The 20,815-nt window shown below is 41.3% G+C and overlaps 1 protein-coding gene across 1 annotated transcript in view; it reads left to right on the forward strand.

The window, feature by feature from the left end:
* The window catches only part of khdrbs2 (KH domain containing, RNA binding, signal transduction associated 2), a 424,077-nt gene that overhangs the window by 171,992 nt on the left and 231,270 nt on the right, over positions 1-20,815 (forward strand). The gene's annotated exons all lie outside the window — the stretch shown is intronic.

Below are 20,815 nucleotides of genomic sequence, written 5' to 3' on the forward strand. Positions count from 1 at the left end.
AAACTAGCCCAGCTCATCCCCGCCTCCTTGTCCTGTCCATCTTTTATCCCACCTATCCGCTCCTCTCACCTCACTGACCTACCCCAGCCCCGCCCCCTACCTACCGGCCTCATCCCTGCCTCCTTGACCTGTCTGTCTTCCCTTGACTGACCAACCCCCATCCTAACTCCCCACCTATACTCACCTTTACTGGCTCCATCCCTACCTCCTTGACCTGTCTCTCTCCTCTCCACCTATCTGCTCATTTATCCACCTTCCATCCGCCACCCCCTCTCTCTATTTATTTCAAAATCCCCTTCCCTCCCCCATTTCTGAAGAAGGGTCCAGACCCGAAACGTCAGCTTTCCTGCTCCGCTGATGCTGCTTGACCTGCTGTGTTCATCCAGCTCTACACCATGTTATTTCAGATTTTCCAGCATCGGCAGTTCCTACCATCTTATAATTATGACTGGTTGTTTTTGACTGAAGGACAGTATAGACCGGGGTTTCCCAGGAAACATTACTATTGTGCAAGTGCTTCACTGTTCTAGAACAACCTAGCTACAGTGTCACAGAATTATGGCACAGTGTGAGATGGAGCTACTCTACACCAGACTAAACTGAAACCACACTTCACTTGAGTACTCAACACAAAACTCTAGAATGAGAGAGTTAGTCTTAAGAACACATGAAAGCATAGATTAGTCCATACCTATTGTAACTATATGGCAGACCTTGGTATATCTATGATTACAGTGAATAATGGTATTTAGCATGAAATTATATTAAATAGTATTACTTTGAAGCCTAAGACTGAAGACCATTCTTGACTTTGCATTCTCCTCAAAAGATTGTAAGTTTCCCAAATTCATTGTGTAGCAGTAAAGATCAAGAAATAGACCTGAGAAGAATTTAAAACTTACATTTTCTAAGAAATCAGTACTGCTTCAAAACTGCCTTGCAGCCATAAAAGCCACAGAGCTGAAGAAGTACTCTTAAATAAATGTCTGAACAGAAATCTCCTCCAGAAAAAAAACATCCGAACACTTAATATTAATAAAGCCAATCACAGCCAGTAATAGGAGAAACAAGCTTTTAAAAAGGCAGTGAGAGCAGTAAAAGCTCACTAGCAGTTCGAGGGATAAATCTGAATTAAGTGCCCATGAAAAGATATCAACTACCTGACACCCAAAGTAAATGTGCAAGGACGAAAATCATTTTGTTTTCACCCCAAAACTAGACTGAGGAGTACCAGTTAAGACTTACAAAAGTGAAGTACCAAATTTTGAACTATTTACTTTGTGACAAAGTCAACTACTCAAGTTAAGATACTTCTTCAGGTACAGATTTAAAGAAAATTAATTGATAGCAGGGAAATAATCGTGAATATAAATCATTATTATAATTTTAAATATTGAGCCCTAGCAGCCGAGAAATCTCTATTAATTGGAAAGTTTGAACAACAAATTCAAAATGTTAATTGCCATCTAAGCAGTTTTATTGATTTTATTCAGTAAAGTAGGAAAGACTAGGTAAAGTAAAAGAGCAAAAAATTGATGCCCTGTTGAATTTAGCACAAAAATGCCTTGGACACAAAAATCAGCACAAATTATGTCACCACAGTTATCTTCAACTCAGTGAAAGAATTATTGAATTGGTGAATGAAGACATTGTAAGAAAGTCCTGCCTACTGATCTTTTGAAAATCCTTCAGTCATCTTGGAAAGGTAATATCTTCATTCATCTCTACCAAGATGCCCCATTGATAAAGGAAAACTGAACTTTACATTGAGAGCAGCAGAAACTTCAATGGCTTTCAGTTTCAAAGGTACAACAATAAACAAGCCTAGAATAATTAAAATTCAACAAGTTTAATCAACTAAGAATGCCACATGGCTACAAAATGAATGTGTACAATGAGACAAAAATCCTAATTCTTTTAACTCAAGAAAGTAGTCAAACTCAAAAGTGCCTGGCAACAATCAAATAAAACAACAAAATTCCTTGGTACCAATCTTTCCACCAGAAAAAAACTTTCACATCTATTTGATGGATTAGCAAATTGACAGATGTGGAAAGCACAATTCTAAAATTTGGAACAGCTTCAGAATTAGATACCAAATCAAAAACAGAATAGGTTATCACCCTACTCTCGTACAAGGGAAGATCATGAGAACATATGCTACACAGCCAACAGAGCAATGAGAAAGAAATTATGTTTGACAACCTCATAACAGCTTTTGATCAATATTTCACTTTAAGAACAAATATAACATTGGCCCAATAACCCTTCAGTAACAGATATCAACTCCCAGGATAGTCTATAGATAGTTTCTTTAATGACCTTATGTACTAGTGAAACCATGGAAACTTACAAGAGCTCATTTGCTACAGATTGGTCTCGGATATATCACTGACTTTTTAAGTCAGGAGGATATAACTTTAGAATGACCAGCCCAAATCACAGTGGATACAGTTTAGAAAACTGTTCAAGAAGCAATTCATTAGCAAAAAATTCCAATTAATGCAGAATATTCAACACAGCACATTGAATACTTATATTGCAATAAACTGTCTGACCAGAGAAGACATTATCTGTCATCTGAATAAAACACCACACGACAACTTCAACGTGAAATCCTGAAGTATGTAACACTAAAGTATCTTGTCACACATGTGGTTCCTAAATTCCACATCCACTTTGCACCAATGATGTAGTTATTGTTGTATTGCCCAAGAAGTCAGTTACAAAATCATTTTGTAACCCCAATGAAATTCACATATTAATTAGATGAGGTTCGATGAATTAACATTTATTCATGGGATAGCAGAATGATTTAACCACTCATATTGGTGGCAAACTGTGGGGGGATTTTATTTGGGCTGGAGATCAAATTGCCCACTAAGCTGTGCTCATTGCAACTGTCTGTCCAGGCTGGTGCTGAAAATGTAGGAAATGGGTCTACTGGCTTCATTTGGTTATTGTAATGAGCTGTGCCACTACACTCAGCCCCAGGAGGCAAGGACAGACTTTATATTAAACCAGGGACAGACTCCAGGGGTCCCTTTCAGATTTGACCTTGTGGCTGCTAAGAACACTGACAACACATGTGCTACAAACTTGTTTTGCAACTGGGGACTTCAAGGGAGTTTCGACCTCTGCTGGCTACACAAAGGATCAAACCCTTGTTTCTAGCACAGGACTCATTGCCAACACTCTTCACTGGCATGGAATATGAATATAAGCCATGAGACCACATATAGCAGTCCCAACCTGCTGGCTCCATTATGGAGTAGGCATTTCAGAACTCCAGTGTTCATGGGGTCAGGACCCCTTTCGAAGGCAACGTGGTTCACGCCAGCTCAGAGACATCCCAAACTTGGATGCGTGGCCTGGACCCTGGGAGCCTTTGACAGGCAAGTTCAAAAGATGTCAACTTCACATAATGGATTCAAGTGCCATTTCATAAGTGAAATGCGTTTTCAATGCAATGATTGATGAATGGATTGAAAAGATCAATGACCAACAACTTGACAAGCTTTATACAAGTTAAAAAAGTCTTCAGAGATAGTAGGAACTGCTGATGCTGGAGTCTGAGATAACAAGGTGTAGAGCTGGATGAACACAGCAGGCCAGGCAGCAGAGGAGCAGGAAAGCTGACGTTGCGGGTGTGGACCCTTCTTCAGAAGAGTCCAGACCCAAAACGTCAACTTGCCTGCTCCTCTGATGCTGCCTGGCCTGCTGTGTTCATTCAGCTCTACACCTTGGTTATAAAAAATCTTCAGTTTCTTTAGAATACATTATCTACTGGCAGTACTGAAATTCCTACTTGTTTGTAGGAACTGACTTCTGAGCTTTTTGGTTTTCATTTTTGGCTGCTTTGACAGCAATTAGAAAGTTAAACAGATGGCTGAGCTCTCTGATTGATGGCTCAGACTTTGGTTTCACTGCATCGCCACTTGAACAGATGATTGAGCTCTTTGAGCATCTTCAAAGGTTTTAACGTGTTTCTCTCTGAAGGTTTTGCTGACAGATCTGCAATCTCAATGTTTGTCTGAGCTCCAAACAGACTGATGTAAACAATACAGCAGGGGTTGTTGACATAGCTATCAGGGAACCTGTGAATTTACTTCTCTTGATAACTCCAAGGAAGATAATGACTGGTTTTTCCAAGTGAATTTTAAGTGAATGTTCATTTTGATAGGTTTTTTTTGAGCATCTCAGAGACCTCCCAATGTAGTTATCAGGCTTAGGAGTTCTGTATGTAATGCTTACTGGGCGTGTCGTTATGGATATTAAGGGTTTTCTTATTCATTCATAGGATGAAGTGTGGCTGGCTAAATCAACATTTATTGTCTGCCCTAATTACCACTGAGAGGTGATGGTAAGCTGACTTATTGAACATCTGCAGTCCTTGGGATGTAAGGACACTACAGTAATGTTGCTAGAGTTAGAGCTGTACAGCATGGAAACTGACTGTTCAACTCATCTGCACCAACCAGACATCCCAATCTGACCTAGTCCCATTTGCCAGCATTTGGCCCATATCCCTCCAAACCCTTCTTGTTCATATACCCATTCAGATGTGTTTTAAATGTCGTAACTGTATCCACCTCCACCACATCCTCCGGCAACTTGTTCCAAACTGCACTACCCTTGCATAAACAAGTTACCCCTCAAGTCCTTTTAAAATCTTCCCCTCTCACCTTAAACCTATGCCCTCTAATTTTGAACTCCCGAACCCTAGGAAAGCGATCTTGGCTATTCACCCTATCCAGCCCCCTTGTGATTTTATAAACTGCTGTAAGGACATCTCTCAGCCTTCAACATTCCAGGGAATAAAGCCTCAGCCTATTCAGCCTCTCCCTGTAATTGAAACCTTTCAATCCTGGCAATATCCTTGTAAAGTCTTTCTGTACCTTCTCAAGTTTAACATCCTTCCTATAGAAGGGCAACTAGACGGAGTTCCAATATTTTGACATGGCAATAGTGAGGGAATGCTGATGTAGTTCCAAATCAGAATGTGTGACTTGGAGAGGAATCTGCAGGTGGTGGTGTTCCAATGGATGTGGTTGAGTATGAGGGTATCACTGATTAACTTATAGGCATAATGACAGTAGGAATGATTGGTGAAGTTGAAGGGTGAGAGTTATGAAACCAGGCCAACATTGCAGAGCACGCTTCAGTCACCAGGCTCCATTTCCAGCTCAGAGCTGCTTAAGAGTCCATAACTCCAACGCCATCTCATCTCCAATAACCCACCACAAATAATGCAGGTTCCCAAAGTCAGGAAACAATCCAACTGACAATTCACATCTCGAAGTAGAAAACCTAGCCTTAGGTATTTAATGTGTCCTTCCACCACACAGCCCATTCTACGTACTTGCATTTTGTGTCACATTATCAACTCACCAGAAACAAATTCATTTAAATGATTATAGAATGGAGTAAAATCATTACATTTACCCTGTGATAGAATACATTACTTTTGCATTTATAAATACTGTGTAAGCCTGCAATATATTAAGATTCAGTGACTAGAGAGTTCAAAGGGATCACTACATTTGACTGCTCCAAAATATTAGTCACATTTAATACTACCAAGTAACAAAGGTGGAAGTTTTTAGTAGGTACTTAGAACAGTTCAGTATTACTGCAGGTCAAGTTAAAATTAGTTGAAGTCATTAGTTGGAGCAATAACACAATTAGAAGACAAAAGCAGGCTTTAAGCAGGACAAGTGCTGTTACTGCTGAGAGAGCCACTGGTTCTAAGGAGTTGTCGCTCAGAAAGGAGTCTCAGTTCTGTACAGTTAGGACTCAGAAAGCCATCCAATGAGCCAGTAGATACAGCTAAGTGTTGCAGTTAGGACTCAAGAAAAGTCCTGGAGACCAGTTTGTGCAGCTGAGCAAGATTAGATCCCAGGAAAAGAAATCTTAAGGGCAGTACTGGCTTGGTGAAACTAACTGTCTGTGAAACCTGGAGTTATAACTGAGAGTTGGTACTCCAGCACAGTTTCCAGGGAACTTAGTCCCCGGAAGAAGGGCAAACCACTAGAATGAGAGTGATAATTGAGGCAACCCATGACATCCACCTTTTGATGGCTATCCAAAGTGGGATTTTCAGAAGAGAAGAAGTGGAATCTTTGTACAGTTTTAATTAGATTTGATGACATTCAGTGTTGCCAATGTCTGAGCTATTGCTGAAATTTGTTGGAACTGTCTTGGTCAAATATGTGATTTGATATAACAAGGTATAAAGCAGAATGAACACAGCAGGCCAAGCAGCAGAGAAACAGGAAAGCTGACCTTCTTCAGAAAAAGGGTCTAGGCCCGAAACGTCAGCTTTCCTGCTCCTCTGATGCTGCTTGGCCTGCTGTGTTCATCCAGCTCTACACCTTGTTATTTCAGATTCTCCAGCATCTGCAGTTCCTACTATTTGTGATTTGATATGTTGTGTTGAGTTTTTAAATCACTGTCTATTGCCCATGTTTGCCTCATATTAGTTCTTGATGGTAGAATGACAGCTCTTGGGGTAATGTCAGTTATTGTAATTGCAAGAACTGATTTTCAAACTCACACTGACAATAGGCAGCCTTTTTAAAATTTGTTAATGAATTAATTTGTTTTTAACTTGACATTTCCATGCTTGAAGAGCCCCTACACAATTCGTAATTTTTCATCTTCCACACTGTGGGTTAAAGCCCTAGTTGCAGTGAAAAAGGGCGCTGTTTGAATTCAATGCTGAATTCATTTGGCTCTGTTAAGTTTAGGTTTCCCCTCTATGTGTTATGCCCCACCCATTTTCTCTCCCTCTGAAAATGGGTTTTTGAAATGGATTTGATCTTTGGGATCTGTTTTCAATCCATTATTTTAACGGATTCTTTAATTCTCCACAAATCTGAAAAGAAATCCAGTCCATCGTGTTTTGAAATGGCTCAGTTTGGTACCTATTTCTTTGCAATCAAGTGCACTTCAGATCAATTTGGAAGGGTAGCCTCACTATTGGTAACTATGTTATATTTGTAGCCTTTATTCTTGGTCTCCCCTCCAATGGTAATCAACAAACCTGTCAGTCTTTACAACTTCTACCAGACCACATCTCAATTCCACAACCCACCTGATTGTACTGTAGCTGCTGAATCAGAAGCTTTTGGGATTCAAATGCCACTCACTGGCTTGAATACAAAAATCAAGACTGCCACTCTTGGGCAGTGCTATGGCTGCTCAACACTGAAATGTTAAAGAATGCCCTACCCGTTTGCTCAGACAGATGGCTATGATTGTGTTGCACTATTTTCAAGAAGATCACAGGAGTAATCTCCAGTGTCCTGATCAATATTTATTCTTTAATCACATCACTAAACAAACATGTCTACCCACTATCACATTGCTGTTTGTGGGAGTTTGCTGCATGCAAACTGGCTGCTGTGTTTCCTGCACTGTTGCAATGACTAGGCTTCAAAAAGCACTTCACTGGCTGTAAAGCACTTTGAAACATCTGATGGATCTGAACAATGCTATATCAATGCAAGTCTTTTCTTTGTAATGAATTTCAAGAATTACAAAGAAGTCTGTTCTGTAATCAGTCAAACACATCCATTTTGTTCCAGTAAATTTAGTATGAAGAATTGAAACATTTACAAACTACCTCTGTGCTTTGTTCGGCAGATTAACCTTGAATTCCAGGGATTAATCCTTAAGAGGGTGGCGATCTTAAACCTCAAAGTTAAAATTATGAGAACGTGAAAATTTGGCCAACCGAAACACCTTTGATTGATAAAATTGTACATACGGCACTATTGCTTCAATTTGTCACAGCATCATATAGCACAGAGACCCTTTGGTCCAACCAGTCCATGCCAAACATAATTCCAAACTAAGCTAGTCCCACCTGTCTGCACCTGGCCCATATCCCTCTAAACCTTTCCTATTCATGTATCTATCCAAATGTCTTTTAAATTTTGTAATTTTACTCACATTGACCACTTCCTCAGGGAGTTCACTCCACACGCTAACCAACCTCTAAAATATTTGCCTCATGTCTTTTTTAAATCTCTCTCCTCTCACCTTAAAAATGTGCCCCAGTCTTGAAATCCCCCATCCTAGGAAAATGACAACTACCATTAACTCTCTCCATACCTCTCATTATTTTATAACTTCTGAAAAGTTGTCTCTCAACCTCCTACGCTCCAGTGAAAGAAGTCCCGGCCTATCCAGCCTTTCTTTATAACTCAAACCTTCTATACCCAGCAACATCCTGGTAAGTCTCCTCAGAACCTTCTCCAGCTTGAGTGTATCCTTCATATAACCAGACATAGTATTCCAGAAGAGGCCCCATCAATGTCATGTACAACTTCAACATGACTTCCCAACTCCTATACTCAAAGGACTGAGCAATGAAGGCAAGCGGGCCAAACGCCTTTTTAACCATCCTATCTATATGTGATGCAAACTTCAAAGGATTATGTATCTGCACTCCTAGGTCCCTCTGTTCTACAACACTACCCAAGGCCCCACCATTAATTATTTAAGCCCTACCCCTGTTTGTTGTACCAAAATGCAATACCTCACATTTATCCAAATTGAACTCCATTTGCCATTTTTCAGTCCTGTGAGCCATTTGATCAAGATTCCTTTATAACCTTAAAAACCTTCTTCGCTATCTACTGTGCCACCAATGTTGGTGTCATCTGCAAACTTACTAACAATGCCTTCTATGTTCTCATCTAAATCATTTATACCAATGACACACAAAAGAGGACCCAGAACGGATCGCTGTGGAACACCACTGGTCACAGGCCTCCAGTTCAAAAAGCAACCCTCTACCATTACTCTGTCTCCTGCCATTAAGCCAATTATGTATCCAATTGGCAAGCTCACCCTGAATCCCATGTGACCTAAGTTTAATAATTAGTCTATCATGCAGAACTTTACTAAAAGGCTTTACTAAAATCCAGATAAACAATGCCTACTGCACTGTCAAAAAATCTTTTTGGTAACTTCCTCAAAAAACTCAATCAAGTTTGTTTGATGACTTTTCTCCTGTAGGCTGGTTAGCAGAATAGACTAGATGGCTTGATCAGTGCTTAATAGCACCAACGCCACAGGTTCAAACACCTGAACAACCTGAGGTAGTTCTTGGAGTCAATCTCCCCTTCCTGCCCTGTAGTGATTTAAGCGATGCTGAAACTATCTTAGACAGCGAGAATGCTACATGGAAAGCCAAAACACCAAGCTGAAGCTACATTTTCTTTATATAAATCACAGAATCAGAAAAATGTTATCATACAGAAGGAGGCTATTCTGTCCATAATGCAGCATCAGTTCAATATTACTTGAAAATTAAAGCGAGGCTAGGCAGCTGTGACATCACAAAATGTTTCTTCACAATAAAGTGGAAATCTGCAACTTTGTCACCAAATAATCTTAAAAGTCAAAGCCTTATACAAGTAACCTTTTAAAAGAAGAAGTTAGTCTTAAGGTGCAGGTGGACTATTATCGTTAAGACACATTGGAATGGCACAAGGTTTACAGTTAATGACAGAAAAAGAATAGGCGAATAAAACGTTCTATATGTGACTTTAAGATGAACAGCTTCATTAAGGTTGGAGCTTTCTGAGGAATTTGTAAAACATTCAGTTTACTGCTTGCGACATTTTCTCAAAAAGCTGCAAACCTTTTTGTACACGATACATAATTAATGACAAAGATCAAAAATGAATGATCAGAAGTGATCAATGTTATTCCCGGACAAGTGATGAATGCTGTGTACTTTAAGATTGAGAAAGCTCTTTAAAAAATGGAAATATGACTGTTGTGTAGAATTCTAGATAACATAATATTAACTAATATGGCAAATGTTGTTGTGATAATTCTCCCCAAAATCGCATCTCATTTCTAGTCCAATTTATATATTGGAGTTTGTACTTGCTGAATTGCCTCCCTTCTCACTTCACTGCATTTGTGTCAATCAATATCATTATAAAAAGCACTTGAATGAATATCTGGTTAGGAATGAGAATGACTGTTATAAGAATAGTTAGGAAATGGTTAGGAAATTTTGGGGACATAAAAACATAGTTAACAAACTAATAATGAGTGATCATAGATTGTTGTGGATGAAGTACAGTATTGAACGATTTCTTTTCACCTTTCTAAAATAACCGTAACGTACACTAATTCTGCACTATTCCAATCATTTTTAAGTGATTCGTATTTTTTCCTTTCTGTCCCCTTTCACTATCTGGGTTAGATGGAAATTGCAAGAAAGAAGAAAACCAAATTAATTTAGTTTGCCTGCCTTCTCCCATCCTGGTAGTCCAGGATGAGGAATAATGGAGATGTTAACAAATCTTATCAATCAAACATCATCATGACCAGTGAATAATAGACCCAGGCAGGAGGCAAGGAGGCAGAGAACTATGGGAGGACGATACCTCTGACAGGGCAGCACTTTGTGCTGTACTAGAGTGCCAGCAAAACTCCTGTGCTTAGAGGTCTGCAGTGGTTGTTATCAAAATGGTGTTTATGGATAGTAACAGAGTTCCAAATAACTTAATTAGCCCTCAGCCTGATGGCATGAAAGGCACTATAGAAATGAAAATCATATGTTTGTGAACAACTATTCTATTAAATGCAGCTCATCTTTTTTGCATTATTCTCAAAACTGAGGACCAGAAGATTTTTTTCATGTGACACAATCTATTGGTAATAGCACCGGTCTGAATTTGGGCAGGCTTTTTACAATATCCTGGCACTCAAGCAAACACCTCAATTCAATCTTTTTCCTGTCATTTAGGCCCTCGCAGTGCTAGATTCAAAGGCCATCATAGTGTTCCTGGTCTCCAGTGCGGTGAATTCAAATTTTAAATGCTGCCATCCCAACAGCCATTGGCAATTTAAGAAAATGTTCTTTTCAGAATCTGGCCAAAGTTTTCCATGAAAATTAAGCCATTTGGATGGATTTTCAAGCCTACTTAATACCAGGCAAAGTGTCACAATAAATCCCAACCCCCCCCAACAACCAACACTACTAATTTCTGAGATCCAGGTGCCCCATGGTCTTATCCACCATCTGGAGCTCATACTGCAGAAATTCACCAAAGGACCTTCAACAGCACTTTCCAAACCCGTGACCCCTGCCGTCTAGAAAGACAAGGGCAGCAGACACATGGGAACACCACTAGCTGCAAGTTTCCCACCAAACCACTTACCATCCTGACTTAGAAATATGTTGCTGTTCCTTCACTGTCACTGGGTCAAAATGTTGGAATACCCTCCCTAAGGGCATTGTGAGTGTACTCAATCAGAGGAGCTGCAGGGCTTCAAGAGGACGGTTCACCATCACTTTCTTAAGAACAATCACAGATGGGCAATATATCCCATAAAGGTTTATTACAAGTAAAACCTGCCGTGCCAGAATGAGTAAAATGCTGAAATAACTCCATGAAGGCCAGTATCCAGTCACTAAGTCACCCTTTATTTACACATGCCCAGTACAAGACATTGACCCAGCTAGCTCAGTGCCAGCTCCTAGAGTGAACGGAACCCTTGACGCTACTGTTTATATCTGTCAGCCAGGGCTCCCTGATTGGCCCATGTTAACAGCCCCAGTCAGGGAACTTGTGTTCTGAGGTCCATATGGCTGATCTCTTTACAATCGCTACAAATGCCTATCTAATGGACGGATTGCATGATCCTTGCTGCAGCGAGATCTGACCTGATGCTGTGTTAAACAAATGCTTAAACAAATAAGTACAGCTGAAACAGTGTGTTGGTTATGATAATGCCTAAAAAGAGCAATTCATGCTTCAATTCATAAGGTCAGATTGTTTGAAGCCCTTGCTGTGATTTGCAGCATTGATTTAATTGAGTAGGTTGTTGTGATCTTGTGATGTGTGTATGCAGCCTACTAGGCGTTGTTTGCATTGATTTATTTCCTGCCTTCAACATGACTGGGAACATTTCCGGTCTGTTGTTAATATTCTTCACTTATCAGGCCTCGCTATTCCTGACAACAGATGCAGAGCCAAGGTTCGGATGAGAGCAGGGTATATGGGAATATCAATCTGCTCCACTCAGGTACAAGTTTGATTCCCCTACTGCACCGGGTTCCACATCAGGACCCCACCATTTTTGCAATTACAGTATATAGGTATCCCAATGTTATTGTTCCAGTTCTGGCTCCACATTTGGTCCTAGGGTGCCACGTGTGTAGGATGCCAGGTAGATAGGGTACTAGGGTGCCATGTGGGTAGGGTGCCAGGTAGCTGGGTGCTAAGATGTCAGATAGCTATGTGCCAGATAAATGAGTAGGTCGGGAGAAGGGGTGTGAATCGGCTGATGCCAGGAGTGGGTGCTAGGTCTGGCAGGTGCAGGGACGTTTTGCGTATTGGGGTCAGTGACAGATGTGGGGACTTCAGCCTGATGGGGAGGCAAGGAGGTGGATGTGGTAGGTTCCAGGGATTCAGACCAGTAGTGGGAGAGCTCTCAGGTCCAGCAGGGAGGGAAGGAGGCTTTGGTCAAATGCAGGTTGGTGATCCAGCTGGCAGGGTGTGGTGTGGGTGTCTGATCCCCGGAGGGGAGGGGATAAGTGTAATCATGTTGGGTTAGAGAAATATAATCAGGGAGACATTGTTTGTGGTGTTGGTGGAAGATGGGTGTGGGGTGGTATTGTTGGGTGTCGGGGTCAAGCAGCTGTAAGGGTTCTGGGGAGCTGTAGGTAAGCGGACTGAGTGGTGAGTTTGGAGGTTAGTTTCTCAGTTGACCAAGAGTTAGTCAAGGTTTTTAATAATCTAACTTTTCCTGGGTAAGTACTAACTAAACTGCAGTAGAACCCTCTGAATTACCCAACGTTAGTTGATTTTGTCAGAGTATCACAGATGTGTGGATATTGTCCACTGGAATCTTTGCCTTCCCAGGTATTTCCCAGGAGTCTCCTGTGCCTGGGATTTCACAGGGTTCTGCCAGCAGAAATTGCTCTGCCAGCAATTTGGCCATTTGAATATCTGGGCCCATATTTCACAAGGTTGTAAATTTAGGAAAGCTGCAAGCAATTGGTCTCTGCTATGGCAATCAGAAAGTAAAAGCTGCATTGGGAGTGAAGTAAGACATTAACTGTTCCCTGCAGTTATACCAATCTTTTGTCTGGAAGGGGAAAATTGCAGTGCATAAATATGATAGAATTTGCAATGATAGAATTTTGTTCAGCCTTCAAGCCTTTTCCATTGTTGAACAAGAAAATGGCTGATCTGCCTCAGTTTGACCTTCCTGCATTATCCCCATTGTCTCTTCATTCCCTTAGCAACAAAACTCTGCATTAAATATTTAATCATAGAATCTCTACAGTGTGGAAACAGGCCCATCGGCCCAACAAGTCCACACCGACCCTTGGAGCATTCCACGCAGACCCACCCCCTATACCCCACCTAAACTACACATCTCTGAACACTACAGGCATTTTAGCGTAGCCAATCCACCTAACCTGCACATCTTTGGACTGTGGGAGGAAACCGGAGTACCCGGAGGAAACCCACGCAGACACGGGGAGAATGTGCAAACTTCACACAGACAGTCGCCCGAGGGTGGAATCAAACCCGGGTCCCTGTTACTGTGAGGCAGCAGTGCTAACCACTGAGCCACTGTGCCATATATCTCTACAGCTCAGTAGACATTTCTTCATCTCAGTCCTAAATGGCCAACTCTTACTCTGAGCCTATGGACCCATCCCCTAGATTTCCCAGCCTTGCTAATTTTGCGACATCTACTGAATTGAGTCCCCTAAGAATGCCTGGACAAGGGAGTCAGGTTTCGGGGGGTCATTTTGACATCTGGGAGGCACATTTTCCAGCATTTTTAAGAAAAGTCACCATTGTCCTCCTGGACTATAGAGCTGCTTCGTATTGGAGAGAGACAACTGGCGGTGGTTTGACCTGAAGGTCACCAAACTTCAGATGAGGGGTGAGAAGAGTCCTTTCTGGTAACCTCAGCCAGTGCAGGAACTGACCAGTGCGGGTTTAACTACAGATTGATACTGAGGAAGTTTGGTACAGCTGCCTATGTGATGTCAGAGCAGGTCTTTGTTGAGAGCGGAGAGGAGGAATGAAAATGGAGATGTACTGACAGAGAAACTTTGATCTTTCACTCCTTCCCAGTCATCTTTTTTTTAAATTAATTCATGGGATGTGGTAATTGTCCTCGAACTGAGTGACTCACTAGGATCATTTCAGAGGGCAGTTATCAGCCGACTAGATTGTTCTGAATCTGGAGTCACATGTACACTAAACTAGGTAAGCGTAGACGATTTCCTTCCCCAGAGGGCATTAATGAACCAGATGGAATTTTGTCACAATAGCTGGTAATTTGATGATTACTAATGCTGAGACTGATTGTTGTGTCCATATTTTGACAGGATGTAGGCATCTGTCTGGCCAGTTTTTATTTGCCCATCCCTAGTTACAGTCTACATGCTGTAGGTTGACCCACAATGCCATGAGGGAGGGAGTTCCAGGATTTTGATCCAGTGACACTGAAGGAATGGTGATATGTTTCCAAGTCAGGATGGTGAGGAGCTTGCAGATAGTCATGTACCCATGTATCCGTTGCGCTTGCACTTCTAGATGATAATGGTCATTGGTTTGGAAGGAGCAGTCTAAGGATTTCTATACTGCATCTTGTAGATATCACACAAAACTGCCACTGAGCATTGGTGGTGGAGGGAGTGACTGTTTATGGATGTGGTGCCAATCAAGCAGGCTGCTTTGTTTTGAATGGTGTCAAGTTTCTTGTGTCTTGTTTGAGCTGCACCCATCCAGGCAAGTGGGGAGCATTCTATCACACTTTACTTTGACAGCTCCTTTCCAAACCCCAATCTTCCTCTTCAGATTTCTGGAGCCTGGCCACTGTCCAACCCCAGTCGTTCCTGTTTTTTGGGAGACCTCTCTGGGGACTTGTAGCCTGTGACCTTGTCCATCTGTCTCTCCTGTTTGCCTGTTGGCCAGCCTATCAGTGTGCTCGAATACCAGTTGGAAAGGGACATATAATAATAATGAAGTCCTGCCATTCCCAGGATTTTGCTTTTTGCCCTGGTCTGCTGCATGCTCCTTCCCCACCCTGGAATAGCTTTCAAGGCCAGAGGATTTATTGAGAGGTATTGAAAAAGCAAGTTGTAGTGGGGGTGGGGAGTGTGTGATAGTTGTATAGAGAGGTATGTGTAATGTGAAGTGATGGGAGAGCTCTCGTCAGAATCGTTAATTGTACAAGTGTGAAAGGAATGGTGTGCTATGTGAACAATAGTGAACATTCTTAACCCAAGCTGTTACAGTGTGTGTTTTTGATTATCATCCAAAGAATGTGGAGGAGGATGAGAAGTATTGGAATTATTGGAATTTTGAGGATGGGAATGAGAGGAGTGGTATGAGCTGGTTTTGAGAGAAGAGAGATGAAGAATTGATGAGGTATATTTATCCTTGCTGACCTGGTGAGGTTATTGAAGCTGTGATCCCAGGTACATAGCTTGATGGTGCTAACATCAAATGCTTCAGTGACTGGGAAAGCATCTGAAGACTGCAGGCAAGTGGAATAGTTCTTTAACTGGTCTCAGACTTGGGCAAGTCCTCTTCAAATATAAATTCAGGTTGATGATGCATGAGAAGGAAGATTAATGATCTGATTAATGATGGGCATCATGTCCGGTAGCTGCCTGATTGATGCTATCATTGGTTGGCTGGTTGATCAATCCGCTTAAAAGGAACTGCTCGGAGATGTGAAGAAGGCATGTAGCTTGCCATGAGCCACACCCCTGCATCTACCACAGACTCTGTCCCTTGCCCACTTCAATCCAATTCCTACCTTGAGTTAACTTCTGCCTTTCTGCATGTTGTACTCTGCAAACAGTTTGGAACTACACCAATGAAACTCCAATTAATGGAAAGATGAGTTTGCGGCACATCAGAGCAGGTTTTAATGAAAAGTTATTTGCAGTCAACGGGTTTATCTTCATAATGGAAGTGGTGCCATGCATCATAAGGCATCCAAATTCTTGGTTAGTATTTATCATCTTTAACTTCTCCTTTTAAGCCTCTTATCATCCATTGGTCTATGGATTTGTTAGTCCCATCATTTTTCTTTAAGGAAAAGTACTTGTTCTGAACCTTTACTGTTTCTTTCTTGAATGCCTCCCATTGATCTGGCACTGATTTATTTTGAAGCAGCTTTTTCCACTTTAACAAAATTACATCTCAGCTGACACCTTTTATTCCTGAACTACCTTTGTTCCTTCCCACAACTGTCTTAAATCTAACAGGAATATGATCACTTTCACCTACATGGTCCCCAACTAATACCTTTCCTACCTGCTGAGCTTAATTCCCTGAAGTCCAGAAATTGCCCCTCTCGTCAGACATGCTGTGTGCTGGCCCAAAGAAATTCTCCTAAAAGCATTTTAAATGTTCAGTTCCCTCTGTCTCATTCATGCACATTCTATGCCAGTAATATTAAGGTAGTATTAAGATAGCTGAAATCCTCCATATTACTGCCGTATTGTTCTGTACATCTCAGAGATTCACGAGTATATTTACTCTTCTATCTACTTCCTGCTGTCTACACGCTGGCAGTTTGAGTGTCCTTTTCTGTACCTCAGTTCAATGTGTATGGCCACATTTGATGATCAATCCTGCTTCTGGTTTCCCATGCCAAAGTGAACATTGCACCCGTTATGTCTTATCTTTCCCATGAGTTCTCCAATCACATTGTTTTGCATTAAACAGTAAACTAAGGCTATGTCTACCTTCATCAATGGGGCATAAATGATCTCAGGACACTATTTGAAGAAAAGGCAATGAGTTTTCCAAGATGATCTGACTAAGATTTATGTCTTCTCAACAAACCTATCTAAAATAAATTATATGGTTGCTGTCCCTTTGCTGTTTGTAGGCATCTTGCTACGTTCACAATATTGCTGGACTTCTTACCTTTGCAGCAGTTAAGCTTGCTTAATTAATACTGAAGTGCTTGTCGACATCATGAGGTTATAAAAGTAGCTATCTAAATGCAGGTCCTCTTTCTTTGGAGCAAAAAAAGGCAGTGGTGTTGAAACTGATAATGAATTTCAAGAAGTACTCTCCATAGTGTGGAGCCAAAGACCAACACTGTCATGGTTCTAAATGTTTGCCTCACATTTCCAATGACTGATGGCTACTTTCAGCAGAGCCTGAGTAACCTCACTAGAATTCATTGCATTGGTAGCAGTAAACACTCTCCCATCTCCATCCATTTTCATCACAATGAACTGAGGGTACAGGGAGACTGGATTACATGGTGTGAAGTTGACTGTAGCTTTGTTTTATTGGTTCTATATTCTAAGTTGAAAGCTGAGCCCATATTTCTTTTCTTTGTTGTAGATTTTCAAAGCCTCTTTGTTGTTGCATCAGATTCACGAACTTTTCAGAGTTGTCGGATATGTCAGTGGCTCAGTGCGTTGACACATAATAGCTGTTCAGTGGGTGGATGGGGAGGATGTGGAAGGGGCGTGAGGGAACATGGGGAACCTTAGCATAGGAGATATTGGACATGGACGGTATGGATGGATAAGGGTGGTGAGAGGACTGAGGGCTTGGAGAGTCTGACAGTCTGGAGTACAACTACGCTGATGTCTCAGTGAACAGAGGTGGACTTTCTAGTCTGTCAGCCTTGCCATTTACCAACCTTGATTGCACTCTTGGGCCTTCCTTGGGTTGAGCTTGACTCCATCCTACACCACAACGTTCTGATAAGAATACTGTGGGTGGAACTCTTCAATGGAGGCAAAACAGAAGCTTTTCTGAATTGGACTTCCCATCTTTTCTATGAAAGTTCAGGCCACAGCCTTATCTCACTTACCATTCACCACCTCAATTACTATTCAGCATTTCCATAGTCTGAACCACCCTATCTCTTCAACTCCCTTCAGCAAGACAAATTTGCAGGGTGCCTGTGCTCTTCTATTTGTGATCCCTTCAGCATCCATCATTTTAATCACTCAACCATTGACAGCCATGTTTTTCAGTACTTCTGACACTGAACTTTGGATAACCTTCCTCAAACCTTTCAATGCTGTACACCTTTATTTTTTGAAAATATTCTGCTTCTAACCTATCTTTTGAACTAGCTTTAGATCACTGACCTCATATCTGATGTGGGACATGGCATCAAACATTTGGTTGATAATGTTCCTGTGAAGAAACTTGCGATGCTATATGAATGCAAGTTGTTGTTGTTAAGACAAACTTTCTAATTTATCGCCTTGCGCTCTTATATCGACTAAGTGCCTCCAGGGATATGCCATAATTTCATTAACAAATAAAAGGAATCATTCCTTATTTAACCCTTGTCATAGGAAAATTGGAATAATGTAAAGGTTCATTCAATTTGTTTCCTACCATTCTGACAAGGAGATGATCAAACAACAATGGTGTCATTGATTAATCCCGTCATGTGCAGACCTCAGAAGTTTGTTTCATCTCAGTATGACTCTTAGGTATTTAATACAGACTTCACTATATTAAGAAAAACTCACTCACTGATAAAGGGATTTAATATATAGAATGGGCATTTAAGTACTGCTCATCAGTTGTACTACAGCTAACCCAGGTGTGGTGTGGAGACAGTCTCAGTGATGAGACAATCCCAGGAATCATGGATGCAAAATAACCTGTCCATCCAAATCATGCTTTGCTTATTGTAGTATATGCTAGTGTGTTTCTACTCACCACTGAGCCAAATAACTCCTCAACCACGTATTCTAGGCTGGCTATGGAATGCTGATGCTGCACTGACCTTTGGATGAGACAGTAAGGTGTGATCCTGGCCCAAATCTTCATAAATCCAGATGGGCTTGGCCTATTAGTTAAAATGGATTAGGCTCTTGAAGGAAATGTTGGTTTGCATTGGGATTAAGTACTTAAATGCCCATTCTATATATTAAATCCCTTTATCAGTGAGTGAGTTTTTCTTAATATAGTGAAGTCTGTATTAAATACCTAAGAGTCATACTGAGATGAAACAAACTTCTGAGGTCTGCACATGACGGGTACCCAGTGAGTTGGTCTGGAGGATGGAAGAGAAAGAGGTGGTCAGAGCCTTGGGTTAGTATGAGTTAGCAATACATTGGCATGGATTTATAGGAAGGCATAGGTTGGCACAGAGGGTAAAAGGAGCCATGGAGGAAGCAGGTTTGGGGCCATGAGTTGACATAGATGGGGTACAGGAAGTGAGTTAATGTGAGAGTTGAGGGCTTGGGGGCTGTTTGTAGATTTACTGCTTTCTTTACAACTGGGAAGAAGGCAGTGGGCCTAGTAAACACTCTGCAGTGTCTGTGACTTGACTCCATTCAGTACTTGATCCACCTGAGATAAAAACTCAGCTGTTTGCAGCTCTCACCTCCTGAATCTGGGAGGGGTCAGTCTATCATGTGGATATAGAAGGTTTCTGGGTATTGTTTTGAAGGACCGCTGAAGTTCTAAACTGGTGAGTGTTCAGAAAAGATTTACTAGGTTATGGCCATGATTGGAGGGTTTGAGTTTTAAGGAGAGGCTGGGACTTTTTCCTCTGGAGCGTAGGAGGTTGGGGAGTCACCTGTCAGAAGTTTATAAAATCATGAGCGGCATAGATAAGGTGAATAGCAAACATCTTTTCCCTAGGGTGGGGGAGTTCAAAACTAGAGGGTATATTTTTAAGGTGAGAGAAGAAAGATTTAAAAGGGACCTGAGGAGCAACTTTTTCACACAGAGAGTGGTTCATATATGGAATGAACTGCCAGAGGAAGTGGTAGATGCAGGTACTGTTAGAACATTTGGACTGCTATATGAATAGGAAAGTTTTAGAGGGATATGGGCCACACACAGGCAGGTGAGAGTAGTTTAGTTTGGAAAACTTGGTCAGCATAGACAAGTTGGACCATATCACTCTCAATGAAACTTATCTTTGTTCACTCATGGTGAAAACAATGTCTGGTCATTTCTGAGATAGAACTGTAAACTCAAGCTTTCTTTCTTTACACTTTGCACTTGTTTGGTCTCACACAACAGTCTTATGTTTCTGAGTGGGTTGCCTTATGCGGAATGGTTGGAGAGGCTAGATTTGTACCGGCTGGAGTTTGAAAGGGTGTCAGGCGATTTGATTGAAATATATAAGATCCTGAGGGGTCTTAACAGGCTAGGCATGAAGAGGATGTCTCCTCTTGTGGGAGAATCTAGAACTAGGAATCACTGTTTGAAAATAAGGGGCTACACATTAAAAACAGACATGAGGTGAAATTTGTTCTCTCTTAGATTCATGTGTCTTTGGAACTCTCTTCCTCAATTTCCAGACAGAGATGGATAGATTCTTGATAAGAAAAGTGGACGGATTTGAGTTGGGGGTGTGTGTTGAGGTAGGCAGGAATGTGAAGTAATCAGATTGGCCAACATCTTATTGAATGGTGGGGCAAGATCAACGGACTGAGGAGCAGAAATAGGTTACTAAATAAAACCAAAAGAACTATGAATGCTGTAAATCATGACCAAAAACAGAAGTTGCTGGAAAAGCTCAGCATGTCTGGCAGCATCTATGAAGAAAAAAAATCAGAGTTAACGTTTCAGGTCCAGTGACCCTTCCTCAGAAATAGGTTACTAATTTGTGCACTCTTGTGTTAAAAGGGAGAGGAATATTTCACTGTAACATGCATACCGGCAGCCTTTTACAGCATCATTGATCCATCCTACTCCTTTGTACATTATACTCAAAACAACTTGGATGGAAAGAGAATGAAATCAGCAGGAGTATCACCACTAACCCTAATGAGTTACCCACTGCTCAGTTA

Source organism: Rhincodon typus, chromosome 5 (assembly GCF_021869965.1).
Source record: "Rhincodon typus isolate 14 chromosome 5, sRhiTyp1.1, whole genome shotgun sequence".
In the NCBI taxonomy this organism is placed as follows: Eukaryota; Metazoa; Chordata; class Chondrichthyes; order Orectolobiformes; family Rhincodontidae; genus Rhincodon; species Rhincodon typus.